The sequence below is a fragment of the Silene latifolia genome, chromosome 2 (genome assembly GCF_048544455.1).
Source record: "Silene latifolia isolate original U9 population chromosome 2, ASM4854445v1, whole genome shotgun sequence".
Taxonomy (NCBI): Eukaryota; Viridiplantae; Streptophyta; class Magnoliopsida; order Caryophyllales; family Caryophyllaceae; genus Silene; species Silene latifolia.
This window is the reverse complement of record NC_133527.1, coordinates 150,463,757-150,479,901: the sequence shown is the minus strand read 5'-3', so window position 1 is coordinate 150,479,901 and position 16,145 is coordinate 150,463,757. Positions and strand designations below refer to the sequence as shown.

At 39.1% G+C, this 16,145-nt stretch overlaps 1 non-coding gene across 1 annotated transcript; it reads left to right on the top strand.

The window, feature by feature from the left end:
- The first annotated feature begins 13,629 nt into the window (after positions 1–13,629).
- Positions 13,630–13,736, top strand: LOC141644965 (small nucleolar RNA R71). Its single transcript, XR_012544563.1, has one exon. It is a non-coding gene; the product is annotated as a small nucleolar RNA R71 (small nucleolar RNA).
- The last annotated feature ends 2,409 nt before the right edge of the window (positions 13,737–16,145 follow it).

The following is a 16,145-nucleotide window of genomic DNA, read 5'->3' as shown; positions in this document are numbered from 1 at the left end:
TTGTCAATCACTATCTCCTCTTGCTCCACGTAATCACGGATCAGGTGAGGCTTCCGATGTACATGTCTAGACTTGTTGCTAGACTTAGGCTCCTTAGCCTGGAAGATGGCACCTCTATTGTCACAATAGATGGTGATTGGGTCATTCGAACTAGGAACTATGGTTAGTCCTTGTAAGAATTGACGCATCCATATAGCTTCCTTTGCTGCTTCCGAAGCGGCATAGTACTCGGATTGATGAGTAGAATGTTATTAACATCCTGTTCGGAACTCTTCCAGCTGACCGCAACACCATTAAGAGTAAAGACGAATCCAGACTGAGATTTCGAATCATCTCGGTCTGTTTGGAAGCTAGCATCTGTGTAACTGATTGCACATAGCTTAGTATCTCCTCCATAAGTCAATACCCAATCCTTAGTCCTCCGTAGGTACTTAAGGATGTTTTTAACAGCTATCCAGTGTGTTTCACCTGGATTCTTTTGGTACCGACTCGTCATACTCAATGCATATGCCACGTCTGGATGTGTGCATATCATGGAATACATGATTGATCATATGGCTGATGCATAAGGAACGCGACTCATGCGTTCAACCCCTTCAGGCATCGTGGGTGACTGAGACTTACTCAAATGCATCCCAGAAGTCATTGGAAGGTTCCCCTTCTTGGAGTTGGTCATGCTGAACCTTTCAAGAATCTTATCCAAATAAGACTCCTGAGTCAGTGATAACATCCGTCGTGATCTATCTCGATAGATACGGATTCCCAATATGTGTTGTGCCTCACCCAGATCTTTCATCTGGAAATGGTTCTACAACCATCCTTTTACCGAAGATAAGAGAGGAATGTCATTCCCAATCAAGAGTATGTCATCGACATACAATATCAAGAAAACAATCTTGCGCCCACTCGACTTGATATATAAGCATGGTTCCTCGACCGATCAAGTAAAACCATACTCTTTAATCACCTGGTCAAAAGGATGATTCCAACTCCGAGAAGCTTGCTTAAGTCCATAAATGGAACGCTTAAGCTTGCACACTTTCTTAGGATTTTCAGGATCTATGAAACCTTCGGGTTGTACCATGTACAATTCCTCCTCCAAATAACCGTTTAAGAAGACGGTTTTCACATCCATCTGCCAAATTTCATAGTCATGAAAAGCGGCAATCGCTAAGATTATCCGAATGGAACGCAGCATAACTACGGGTGCAAAAATTTCATCATTATGAAATCCGTGCACTTGAGTGAAACCTTTTGCCACTAGTCGTGCCTTATACGTATCTGTTTGCCCGTCTACAGAATGCTTTATTTTGTAAAGCCATTTGCACTGAAGAGGTCTTACCTTGTTAGGTAAATCAACAAGATCCCATACGTCATTCTCATACATAGAGTCCATCTCGGATTCCATGGTTTCAAGCCATAGTTTAGAGTCGGAACAGGCCATGACACCTTTATAGGTAGCGGGTTCATTACTCTCTAGAAGCAAAACGTCATTTTCCTCGACATGTCATTACTTCTATTCGCCTACCGAGCATCGAGTTTTTGTTGCGGCTAGTGCAAAGTTCTTAGAGACAGAATTTCTCGAGAACAAGTCAAGTAATAGAACCTTCGAGCTGTCGGAGATTCAAGAACCAACAACCGAGGAATAGATGGAGGAAGTTATTCCTTCAACTGATGATACGGTTAATATTCCTCAGGAACCTAGGAGGTCGGGTAGAGTGATAAAATATCCCAACCTTATTCTGGTATTCCTTGAATTTTTCAAAGGACTCACTTTTATGCTTCATTAAGTAGACATATCCGTATCTACTCAAATTGTCCGTAAAAGTGATAAAATATCTATAGCCATCTCTAGCGGTGATTGACATAGGTCCACATACATCAAAATGTATGAGTCCTAATAGGTCACTAGCGCGCATTCCAAAACCTTTGAAGGAAATTCGAGTCATTTTGCCGATAAGACATGATTCACACGTGCCAAATGTAGAAAAATCAAATGTGGGAATAGTCCCATTCTCAATGAGTTTCTTTACACGTTTTTCATTTATGCGTCCCATTCGACAATGCCATAGATAAGTTTGATCTTTGTCACCAACCTTTAATTTCTTATTTTTCACATGTAATATATCTGTGGTTTGATCTAAGATATAAATTCCATTCATGGAAACTGCTTTGCCATAAACCATTTCATTAAAAGAGAAAATACAGCTATTGTCCTTTATTGAAAATGAAAAACCGTCTTTATCAAGTACGGAAACAGAAATAATGTTCTTAGACAAACTGGGTACATAATAATAGTTATATAAATATAACTCAAAACCACTAGGGAGCTGGATTACATATGTTCCCATTGAGACTGCAGCAACTCGTGCTCCATTCCCGACTCGCAGGTCCATATCACCCTTTGCGAGAGGTGTGATGTTTTTTAGGCCCTCCAAATGATTACACGGATGAGAACCACAACTAGTATCAAGTACCCAAGTTCTGAAAATTTCATGGTTAATCTCAAATCATATGAATATAAGATGAAATACCAACAGGAGTGACGCGGCCTGCTTTTGTGTCCTCACGGTACACGGGACTGTTCCTCCTCCAATGCCCAGTCTTGTGACAATGGTGGCACTTAATGTGACCATCCTTGCTCTTTGCCTTGCCTTGTGAGCCACTAGGCTCACCAGGCCCACTCTTACCGTTTCCTGACTTTTTAAACTTTGGCTTTCCTACAGTTTGGTCGCTGTGAGCTTTGCCCTTACCCTTATGCTTGTTGGAAATCATGAGAACATCTTGCTTCATGCTCCCACTCAATTTCATATCCTTCTCGGTCTGTACGAGAAGTGAGTGTAGCTCATGAGGACTTTTCTTCATGTCATTCATGTAGTAATTTGCCCTAAAGAGGGCAAAACCATCATGAAGTGAATGAAGCATACGGTCAATGACTATGCTCTCACTGATTTTGCAATCAAGTGCCTCCAGTTTCTCAACATTCTCAATCATGTTAAGAATGTGTGGGCAAACCGGTTGGCCCTTCTGGAGTTTCGCATCAAAGAAGCGATAGGTTGGTTTCCATTGCAAAAATGAGTACGTTCTTTATCGTACCCGCTTCCTTAACGAAGTCACTATAAGCAATTGACTCGTTAGCTCTTGCATTGGGGCCTGGGTTTGGCGGTATTGGCTCAGTTAAGTACTTGAGCTTACCGTCAGCAATGGCAGCATTCCGTAATGATGCCTCCCAGTCCCCAAAGTTGGACCCGTCATTCTTCAGTCTTGTGAACTGATTCATGTGGTCCATGAAAGCTTTTAGCCAGGACTCGCGTCCAAGTGTGGCACTTGGCATAGGGATTTCGTTATTTCCAGCCATTTGTTGTAACAGTATTATCAATATAAAACGAATTCTACACTGCGAAAGAGAAGAATAAAAATAATAAGCATACTCATCGTTATGATTTAAGTCTAATGCAATACTGTTATAACGCGAAGACTCAAGCATTTATACAATTGACCTTCCTCAAGAATTATATAAATGATCCCAAGACTCAATTATCTGTAAATTGATAAGCCAACCTTTTGGCTAATTCTACTTTTAGAATTCTTGGTTGATAAATTTCTGTAAATTCTGTCTGTAGTCCATCATAATCTCGAGAAACTCTTCGGATTATAATGTTGAGGTAAACTAAGTCAACACAAACTACTTACCCAACGTAGAAGGGGTCATATGGAGAGTAAGGTCTTATATGCCTACCGACGAAGAAGGGATTCATAGCTGTTTGGCCTATAAAGACTAGTCTCAATTTCAGTTATAGAGGAAGATCCCATCAACTTTATTTTATATCATTTTAAGTGAACTAATATCTAGCATGCGAGAATGAATAAACTAAGATGATGGCTTAAAATTGTGTGACATCTTTATGTCTATGATGACTAATATCCAAACTATATGAGTCAATTTTCATGCATTTAAGTAGTAGGTGGTTTGGTTTAGGCGGAAAATGATGCACTAATTATCATGCGAATGAAAAGCAACGAGAAAGATAAACGTAAAACAAAATAAAGTCCTAGTGTGGCCTATCTACCAAAATGAACATAAATACAACTTTGGAATCCTTCCTAGGACCCGAGAAGCTTGTCTTGATGTTCCAACTTGGTCCATGTTGCGGGAGTGAGCAATCCAATCTCCATCTTTAGTCTTCTCAAAATTACAATTAATAAATTACAAAACGAACCTATTTACATTCTAATTTAGAAACCATAATACTAAAAGAAAATCAAAAGGAGATACGAGATCTCTAAATTACATTAAAATTATGTTTCCATCATTACGAAAACATAATTAACTAAGGACACACTAGGTATTACAAATTACAACCGATTGCAAAAAAAATACGTAAATTAAACCATTCAACAAAACATTCATCTTAAATAAAATGCATCAACTAAAAATTAATCATTCAAGACATAATTCCTTAATTCTGTAGAGTAATTTATCCAAACCACCTATTTAAATGATCAAATTATGTGACAATTCCTCAATTACTCACATTAATTCCAATCTTAATACATATTAACTTGTAATATGAATTAATCCAACATTATTTTAAACCTCTTTAAAATAATTAGGGTATCTAAAATTTGTGAACCTTTTCACAACAAACAATCATACATTATAAATAATGTATAAAGATTATTGGCCAAAAATAAAATAAAAAAACAAAAACAGAATTTTTTTTTTTAAATGCCCACGGCATTATAGCAAAAACAAAAAAAAACAGTTTTTTTTTTTTTGTTCTCGGCATTTTCCCAAAAAGAAAAACAACCTTTTTTTTTCTTCAGGGCTTTCAGCCAAAAACGAAAAAAAAAAACAGATTTTTTTTTTTAAACTCTCGGCTGAATTAAAAACGAAAACAACCACCCTTTTTTTTTCTTTTCTAATCGAAAAAAAAAACATTTAGATGAACAAATTTGTTTAAGGTTGCTATTAGAACAAGATTGGTATAATCATCAACATTTAAATTAATGAATCATGATCCTTAAACAACAATTTAACATCAGGTGTGTCAAAAACTATATAGCAAAAACAAATAATCATCATAAATCAAAACAATTCCATTTACATTTCAATTTAATTTTTATTAAATCAAAACATCTACAAATTTATCATATTATCATCTTAACATATTAAAACAACAATATCAATAAATCAAATGGAAACAAGGGATAAAAAAAACAAAAATCAACTCGGCAAAAAAATGTTCTCGGCAAAAAATAAAATTTTCACGGCCGAATTTTTTTTTTTCAAATTTTTTTTTTTTTTGTTTAAATCCATTTATGAAAATCATATAAAATAATTTCGTGGCCTATGCTCTGATACCACTTGTGGAAAATATCGGTATACTTCATTAAGAATTTCGGATTATAACGAAATTATAATTATGAAATTGCTAGTCATAAATGAAATTACATGAACAAAAGAATAGAGATTTAGAATTAACCTTTGGTCCTAGCAATTTGCCCTAAGAACAATATCGAAATCGATATTCTCCTAATTGTTGCACCCAAAATATTTTCAGAAATGCCTCTCCTTTTGCTAGAAAAGATGAACCCTAATTTCTAATTTTTAGGTTTTGTGTGTGATGAGAGAATTAGGTCAAAAATGAATGAATAAAAATGATCCTCCTTCTAACCTAATATAACCGAAATTAGGAGAGAAATGGGGAAGATATTTTTTTCCTTATTTTTTCTCCAAACCGTGTAACTCCAAATAAGGAGAGAAATCTCCTTATTTTCGGTTCATTTTGTAATGTATAAAATGCGTATATTTTATCAATTGTCATTTATTTCGTCACGTATTTAATAAGTCCACACACAACAGCTTGTAGTCGATTCATTAATACCGGTCCGTAATAATTTATTATGACAATCTCGTATAATATATACTTCAACTATAAATATCGCATATTTATAATTTGCTAATTAAATATAACCGATTACGTTTAATTACGAATTAACATCTTAATTCGTTTAAGCTAAGATTATATACATTAATTAAATATAACAGTTTATATTCAATTTACGAATTGACAGTTAATTCGTCTCAGCTAATATTATTTAATTGTATTAAATAATTGTCTCATCATCACATTGACTAACTGTTTAGTCAAATAATGGACTAACCTTTTAGTCATATAAGGCATCAAAGTAATTATATTTTCATACAATCACATCTCTCAAACACATCCTTTAGGTGTGACTTTTAGGGACCAGTTGATCACCGCCATCAGTATGATAATAACGTCAAACTTCTAGCAAGCCAACCGTTATTAAGTAAACGTTAATCAACTGATAAAATACTAAGTATACCCTTGTGAACCTATAAGAGATTTATATATGTTATCACACTAACTGTGGAGGACACAAGCTCCAACACTTTGCACTGGTTCGCATTCCTGCCTTTCGTCTTGATCAGGTCTCTTAGGTATCCGGATTTCAGCAGATAAGCCACTTCTTTCCTCGGGGTGAAACAGTCATCCGTCGTGTGTCCAATGTCCATGTGGAATTCGCACCATTTGGAATTGTCCTTTCTAGGGTTGGGATTTTCCGATTTTCTGGGCCATCTGACTACTGATCCCATGTTGTCAAGTCTCTGGATTAACCCTGTAATATCAACACTGAAGTTATGTTCAGAAATAGGTGGATAAACTTTAGCCTTACCTTGATACTCATGAGCCAGGTTAACTTCTGATTGATCTGGCCTGGAATATGGAGTGGGCTTATAGTTGTTTCCTTTGTTGCTCTTCCTACTGCTCCTCTCATAACCCTTCGGTTTACTGGGTGATCCAAGTTTGTAGCATTTGTCTTCTTCTAGCCTGATAAAGGCAATAGTTTTGGCCTGAACGTCTTCGAAGGTATAGCAGGAATACTTAGTGAGCTCGCTGTATAAGTCACTGAGTGGTAGCAATCCCTGCCTGAATGCCTCTACTGCTGCTCCAACGTCACATCTGGGAATCGATACTTTCTCTTTGTCGAATCTTGCAAGGAATGTTCTGAGAGTTTCATCAGGCTTCTGTGTGATTCGGTAAAGGTCACTGGATCGTTTCTCTAATTCTCTGCTACTCGCAAACTGCTGGTTGAAGCTGTTGATCAGGTTGGCAAAGGAATGGATGCTCCCAGTTGGCAGGTTGATGTACCATTGCAGAGTAGGGCCGGTCAGGGTCGTTCCAAATCCCTTACACATGCAAACTTGTCTAAATTCGGCCGGGAATAGATGCGACGACATTTTTTGTTTATAGAGAGCCACGTGATTTTGTGGATCTGTGGTTCCATCATAGACCCTCATGGATGGGACCACAAATTTCTTTGGTAAATCTACTTTTGCTATTTCGTGTATGAAAGGCGAATCGGATAACTGTCGGCGACTTCTTCCCATGCTTTGGCGGTACTCCAGGTATCTTGTCAAATTTTTCATTGAGTTTCTTGATCTCCTGAACCACTGCCATTATGATGGCTCGCGCTGCTGCAGATTCATCAGGTTTTTCATTGTCATTCTTTGGTTCACCGTCACCATCAATATTAATGAATATAGAACCACTTGGGCTCCTAAAACTGGAGAAATCGATGTTTTTGATGATTGATGCAAATGGGGTTCCTGGCTGGAATCTAGAGCCTGCTCCTTGGGTTTTCTCTAATTTTTGTTTCAAAGCTGACTCAGATTCTCTTAGTTGCAGGATTTCTGCTTTAGTTTGGGCTACTTTTTCTTTCAAACTTTCCAACTCAGCTATTTGCTGGAGAGCTGCGTTCAATTGTTCTTCAATGGTAGGCTGGGCCATTTTTGTAGGATTTTTGAGTTTTTGTAAGATGACAAAAAAGGATTTAAAGTGCTAGATGCCCCACGGTGGGCGCCAATTATTTTGTGTGGATTTTGCGCAAGGCGAAATCAGGTCAGGGTAGATTTGGGTAGGGTTAACTAACTCTAAATGCCCTAATAGTCAGGTCGTTAGGGGCAAAATATAAACTGTATATGTAATAAAAAATAACAACAATAAGACAAAGAATTTTGTACGTTGAAAACCCATAAATGGGAAAAAAACCACGGGCACCAAGCCAGAAGAGGATTTCACTATTGTATTATGTATTGAGCACAATTGGACGTAATTATCTATGAATGAAATGAGAATGTTGTATATTGTCTTGTCTTGTGATGATCCTTCAAATGATTTCCAAATATCCCTTATATAAGCTCTTATTGAACGGCTGTGTGATGGCAGCATTAATGTGGATTATTCTCCTTAATTACCCGCAATAATTGCCTATATTACGCCCTTAATTACTGCATTTACTGCGAGATCTTCATATTCAATGTTGCGCATATATTCCTCTTGTAATATGTCTTCCTGGTCCGATATCGTCCTGATATTTTGACTGTTATCCTCTTCATGGCCTGGCGCCTATCTTCATATGACCTGATACCCCGACACCCTGACAGCCTGATGGTCAGGTTAAGGTGAGATACTGATCAGGGACGTCTGCGGATTTCCAGTCCTAACAAAAATGAAAAAAAAAGAATTGAAAAAGAAAAGAGAAAAGTAAGAAAGAAAAATCATATGCGAAAAAATGAAAAATTGTATATATGATTTTCACTCCCATGTCTTATTTATACTTTATGGGGAGTTGACAAGTTTATGGTGTTTTGTAAGTTGAGTGCATCGAATTTGCACCGTTCTGTATTATTATAATGAGTACGAAGTTGGGATGCAGTTTCATAATTTGGATCCGTGTTGCTAGTTTGGCTATTAACTCCACATTTCCAAATTCATCTTAGCCCCTTCTTACCCATTACCTCACTTACCCAAATGTAAGTCCTTGGCATGTGTCTTGGTCATTAGTTTGGTTGGAATGCATCTGTACGGTTGTAGAGACTGTATTCATGTTAACTGCATGCATGTTCTTATAGGTCGGGTTAGGTGAGTGTCTTTACTTCTTTCTATATTTCACATATATACTCACCCTGTGCCTAAACTTGAGTGATGAGTGACCCGTGAGAGTCCGATATCTTTGAGTCTTGCAAGGTCGACGGTTCAGTAAAGTTTGAGACATTGATTTAATTCGTTTGCACTTATCATTTGCCACTTTGTTAGTTATTGCATTAAACTGGTTTTGGCGGATGATTTGTAGCTAATGCGTTGGTCCCGTTCCACTGCTTATTCTTAGTTGCATTCATAGTTTGCTTGGGGACAAGCAAAGGTTTGGTTTGGGGAGATTTGATTAGTGTATTTTATATAAGGTTTTTACCCCATTTTTACATGCATTTCTGTACTATTTTGCGTGGCATTTAGCTACAAATACCCCCGAATAGTCTACTTTGGTTTGTCTTGTGTAAATTGCAGGTTCAAACCAAAACGAAGATAAATCGAGCCCAAACTCGTCCCATTTGCATACATTTTTGGAGAACAAGGAATCGGAGCTTGGAATCTATCACTTTAAAGACGCGTGAGCTGATTTCGGAAGGTGTCATAGTGCCTAACGTGCCAAAATAGCTCGATCGAACACTTTTCTAGTCGATCGAATACTTTATATCATGAAGATCACTCGATCGAGTAGTTCTCATACTCGATCGAGAAGGCTATTATTAGGAGTTACTCGATCGAATGGTTTTTCCATTCGATCGAGGGGATTTGCTACCAAGTTACTCGATCGAGTGGTTCTTTTCCATTCGATCGAGTGGTTTGACCCTATAATTATGTTTTTCCTCCTATTTTCGTATGGGCTTTTGTAATTAGGCTTTTGGGATTAGGTTTAGGGGGAGATTTCGTGTGCTACTTTAAGGAGTAGACTGCGTAACTCTTCCTCACTTCATCTTTACTAACTGCTTCTTTTTCCACTACTCTTTTCTATTCTATTGCTCGAATTCGGAACTTGTAATCTGTACTATTTTCCCTTTTAATTCTTAATTCTTATTCTTAATTGATCTTATTGCTAATACTTCTTTCTCTTCTCTTATCTCTACGATTGCTTATTTGAATTTCTCTTGTTTATTATTATCATCTTCAATTCCTATTATCTATATATTATTGTTGTTGATTCGATAATTATGAAGGAATAGTAATCGCCACATTAGGTTTATTGACCAACTCAGCCACAAAAACCACTTGATCGACCAAAAACAGGGGTCGATCGAGTACTCTTCCTCTGAAACAGCTCCAACTCGTAGCTGACTGCTTCATAGACCGTTCCTTTACGCATCCCAATGCAAGATCTAACTCTGAAAAACAGTGATAGGGTGAACGGTAACAGACAACAAATGAAGCGATAACAGCAGAAACAACCCAATATCAGTCGAAAATTTCGACTAAAATGAACCCTAATCACAAATTTCCCAAAAAAAATTCGAATTAAACATGTGAACATCAATGAGGTGAGGGAATTAATCATCAAGTAAGGCAAATTAAGCATAGAATCACAAAAATAGTTGAAAAATTCGACCTAAAATGAAATCCCGAAACCCGAAACCGTAATTCCTAATTCCTAATTATCTTCATAAAAGGCAAAATTAATGCAATTAAAAGACAATGAAGAGTTGGAATTACTTATTGATGATAAGGGACCTACAAAGAGCAATTAATCGACACAAACAAGCAAATTTGGTCGATTTTTGATCGAAAAATTGCAAACCCTAAAGTCCTCAATTGACCGCGAAAAACAACGAAATTGAAAGGGAAAGTAGAGGGCAATTGACGATTAATTAGCAATGAATAAAATTTAGGCGGTGGATTTGGTATTGGGCAAGATTAATGGATGTTTTTTGGGAGGATTTATCGCAAATAGTGAAGAGCAGTCGAAAAATGAGGAAGAAAATGAAATAATAAGAAAAAGGAAGGGAGTTAAAGAGACTCCATGCACGTCATTACCAAATTCACTCGATCGAGTGATTTACAATCACTCAATTGAGAGCTCCCCATATGCAGTTCACTCGATCGAGTAAAAAGTTACTCGATCGAGTACTCCCCTTTTTAGCTTTTGTCGATCGAGCATTCTGGAACCATTCGATCGATCAAATTTCACTCGATCGAGTACAAAAAGTACTCGATCGAGCTCTTTTCCTCGTGTAAGCCTATGAATTTGCGTATAATCTCCCCAAACCTGCATAAAAACACTCGCAAAAATATCCCAAAATACCAAATATGAATAGTAACAGTCTATAGTCTTCTAAACTACGCTAAAAATGTCTAAATTCTAATTGTCCCATTTAAATGCAATAAATAAATCCAACGGAAAATTAAAAATTATTTTTACAATTTGTTACACGAGGCATTTCCCCGCTCACTTCTCAAAACAACTCAGTAGCCCCTCAGAGGGCTTCTGACTGGAGGACGTCACCTCAGCAACATTAACCGTCCTCTTCACTCTCCATGAGCTTGTACTTGAATAATTAGGAGGAGAATAGTTGACGTCCACATACGCGCAAAATTTCCTCGTCCTTATTCCTTTCTCACCAGCTTTAGTATCATCACTCCCACTTTGACTGACTTTAATTGCACCATGACCATTGACAGCTCCTGCATTATGTTCATCTGTACCTGGAGCAAGGAAAAACGACGAACTCAACTCCTTTTTGCTCTCAATCTGAGGCGGAGGGATCACGATAGCAGCACAATATTCCAAATTTTCATTTGGAGTGTCAATAGGAGGGTCAGTAGAAGAGAGGGCATTGCCAGGCTTAGCTTGCATGGGACCCCTTCGGGACTTAGAGTGATGGAAAATCAATTACTCGTCCCCAACCTGAAAAGCCAATGTCTTGCCCCCGACGTCTATCACTGCACGGGCAGTGAATAAAAATGGTCTCCTTAAAATGATAGGGGTATGTGTGTCCTCGGGGATGTCAAGTACAACGAAGTCAACGGGAATAAAGAATCTCCCGATCTTAACAGGTATGTCTTCTATGACACCTAACGGCCGTGATATACTACGGTCGGCCATCTGTACAGTCATATTTGTGCAATTAAACTTGGTCAAACCGAGTCTCTTAGCAAGAGACGGCGGTAAGACACTCACGTTAGTGCCAAGATCGCATAACGCATTATCAATTAAGTGGGTACCAATATGACACGGAATCGAGAAACTACCCGGATCTGACAGTTTGGGAGGTAACTTATTCTGAAATAGGGTCGTCCCTACCTCGGTCAAAGCTACCGTCTCATAATCGTTAATGTGCCTCTTACGTGATAGAATTTCTTTCATAAATTTAAGGTAAGAGGATACCTGTGTCATCAATTCGGCGAACGGAACGGTGACTTGCAAGCTTTTCAGGAGTTCGACAAATTTACCGAACTGTTGATTAGTCTTTGTGTTCTGTAGTCGCCTCGGGAAGGGCACCGTAATGGGCATTTCGAGCCCCTTGTTCCCCTCTTCCAACGTGTCAGCTGGATCAAGCTCTACGTCCTTCGATCGAGACTTTTTTCCTCTCGAACGGGGTCTTTCAGGAGATATTTCACTCGATCGAGCACTAGCAGGCTCTCGATCGAGGTTTTCTTTATCAGCATCACTCGATCGAGCAAAAATATCACTCGATCGAGCAGAATCCTCAATAAAATCACTCGATCGAGCTGTTTATTTTACTCGATCGAGCTGTTCTTTTTCCTGGTTACTCGATCGAGCAGAAATTCCACTCGATCGAGTCCTTTCTTTAGCTTTTTCACTCGATCGACCACCTGAAACTATTCGAACGAGTATCTTCTTTGTCGTCAGCTCTTTTTCATCAACAGTACACTGTCCATCAGCAGTAATTACTTTCCTCGGGTCTGATTTCAACAATTCCGGTCCCTCATATGAATGATCGCTTCTAAGATTTATTAAATTCACCGTCATATGTGGATTCTTATCAGCTTGTGACGGTAAATGACCCTGCTTCCTCGTGGATTGGTTCGCGGCTAACTGGGTAACTTGGGTTTCAAGTGATTTAATAGATGCTTCTTTTTGTTTGTCACTTAGCCGCCACTGCTTTGTCAAAGACTGTAACATCGTCTTCAACTCAGATAACTCGCTCACCCCACCTGAGGATGATGCACCGTGATTAGGTGTACAAAAGGAATGAGGCTTTTGAAAGCCTTGTTGAGCCTTATGAGGAGGGACATATGGCTGCTGCTGCGGAGGAGGAGGGATAGGATTGAGCACATTTTGACTTGTCAACCTTAAATTGGGATGGACTGCCCCTTAGTTAATATAATAGGAACCCCCTCCTTGCCTGTATTGTTGAAAAGTAAGGACCTGTTCCTTCTCTGTAAGAGAGTCAATAGCAGTATGACCGTCGTTGCTCCCACACCTCTCACATGTGACGGTCTCCCCTCTAGTAAGCAAATGGACCGTCTGAGGCTCCCCAGCAGAATGCAGCTACAATTTATCAAAACGAGCATTCATGGCTTCCAGCTAAGCCACGACTTCCTTATCAACCGCGTTAACTGTTCGAATACCGTCCCTCGGGTTCCCATACTCGGCACAATGGGTCCCCATTTCCTCAATAATGGCCCACCCTTATCATCATGAGTATTCTTTTGAAATCTTCCATTGGATGATGCGTCAAGTATAGCTCTGTGGTCATCGTACAACCCATTGTAGAACTGATTGGACATAAATCACGGATCAAAACCATGGTGAGGAAGAGACCTCACCAACCTCTTGAACCGACACCAAGCTTCATAGAAAGTCTCATCAAGTGCATGCTTAAAACTAGTGATCTTGGCCCTCAGCTCATTAGTGCGCTGCAGAGGGAAATAACTCTTATAAAAAGTAAGAGCAAGGGTCTCCCAGTCTGTGATCCCTGCGGCCGTACGGTCCAAGTCAGTCAGCCACTCCCTGGCTGAGTCGGTAAAAGAAAAAGGAAACAACACCTCCTTAATCTTGTCTTGAGTTACCCCCTTTGTGGCGGGGATAGTAGAACAGTAGTCCGTAAAGACCTCCATATGCTTCCGCGGGTCTTCACCTGCCACACCTCTAAAGAGATTTCTCTCCACCAGATTGATATAGGACGGACGGATGTCAAAAGTATTCCCATCCTCAGTCTGGAGATTGAAACCCTTAGGAATAGATGATGCTTTAGGCTCAGAATGACTTGCAATATTCGGCATCTTTACTGGTTAGTTTACAGAACTGAGATTATCTTCTACTAAAGATTGATCTTCTGTAAATAGGAAATGCTGAAGCTCGGGTTCGAAGGTGCTCAAGTCTTCCTTTCGTGATTCTCTTTGCAGACGGAGTCTATGACTGAACAGTCTCTCTGGCTCAGAATCAGCTGAAACTAACTCCAACCTGTTTGATCTGGGCGTACACAACACTGAAAGAAAATAAATAAGAATTGTCTCAAGGAATAAGAATTCCATGAGACGGATAAAATAAACGAAACAAAAAACAGATAGGGCAATTGCCTCCCCGGCAACGGCTGTAATACTTCGTATTTATGAGTCTTTGGGTACTCTATCGAGTAGGCCTTACTCTGTCGAGTAAGGGTGAGTTGCGTTTTAAAATAGTTTCTGACCTGTTGGGTACTCGATCGAGTAACGAGGATACTCGATTGAGTAAGGGGGCACTCGATCGAGTACCTTAGCTACTCGATCGAGTAGCTCGGTTAGCGGGTGATAATTTGACGGGTTTTGTTAATAACACGGATTAATATATAAATCTTTCCGTCACTTTAATAATACACTTTTACAAACCTAATAACATTAAAAGGGAGATTCAAGTTACGTTCTTCGCATTCATCCGTGTTGTTGACAAATCCCGGAGCTTGAGAGGTCGGATTCCATCGTTCTTTATACCTTTGTGATCCTTGCGTCGAGGGTAAGATCTACATACCAATTTTATAGTATTTCGTCAAGTTTCGTTAAACCCTAATTTTAGGATTGGGGGTTTTGTGTTAGTTTTGTGATTGTTAGTAATTATGTGATTATATGTTAGGAGGAGGATTCGTAGAAAAGGATTTGTGATACAGCTATTGAGACCGTCTGATTGTGTTGCTGTTCCAGGTAGGATTTCCTACTCAGTATTAGTCCCATAATGGGATGATTGTTGATGTGTTGAGATTGATTGTTTGATATAGTAATTGTATTATGACGGCTGTGATTGTGATTGTGATTGTTTGTCTCTGGTTCTCGAGGCGTGGCCTCGGCTGAGTGAGGTCACTTGCGGGAGTGACTTCACGCCCTAGTTTCGCCTTCTGTGGAACCCGCCACAGAAGGGATGTGCACATTAATGGACAGGGTTATCTCTCACTATGTGGAGCGGGGATTTGGTGGGTACGGCTGCGGTCCCTCACTGGCAGGGCTGGTCTAGTGGACAGTCGGTGATTGAGATTGTTGGAATTGGTGTGGTTGTGTGTGTGACGGTTAAGCTGTCTGTTTATCTTATTGTTGATATATATTGAGTGGTGTGATTAGTACTGACCCCGTTTAAATGTTTTAAAAAAACTGTGGTGATCCATTCGGGGGTGGTGAGCAGTTATTGAGCAGGTATGATATGACGCGTATAGGATAGCTGGGATGAGTCATCACGTGGCAGTTAGAAGTCTTCCGCTGTGTCAGACGATGTTTTATAGCTTCGATAGTTTTAGCAGTAGACCGTCTGAGGATCTTGTATTTCTTTTTATCAGTTTGGTATTGCTATGTAATCACTTTAAACTTTATTTACTTTTAAAGTTGTTTCGTTATTGTCTTATGAATATCATGCCTCGGGTAACCGAGATGGTGGCATCCTTATACCTGAGTGGTCCTGGTAAGGCACTTGGAGTATGGGGGTGTTACAAATGGTATCAGAGCGACGATCCTGAAACCTGTAACCAATGAATTTAATGAATATAGGGAGTCAATTAAAATGAACCCGGGGTAAAGGTTGTAGGAGCTAATGCAAAGACTTGGGAGACGTCCTAAAGTCGCGAAGTCGCCCTACAATTTTGAACCGGTCACCATGGGATATGAGTCGGGATCGCTATGTGTTTATCCTGTGAATTGTGTACCTATATGGTGATGTGTGGCATGAATCAGTGGATGTATGTATGTGGAGAATGGGGAATGTGTAGAAAAGATGGTGATAATGTGATTTCGTATGTTGTTGATTGAAAGCATGTTGCATGATAGTTGGTTTACAATGTTGGTTGGAATTGTTAGAAA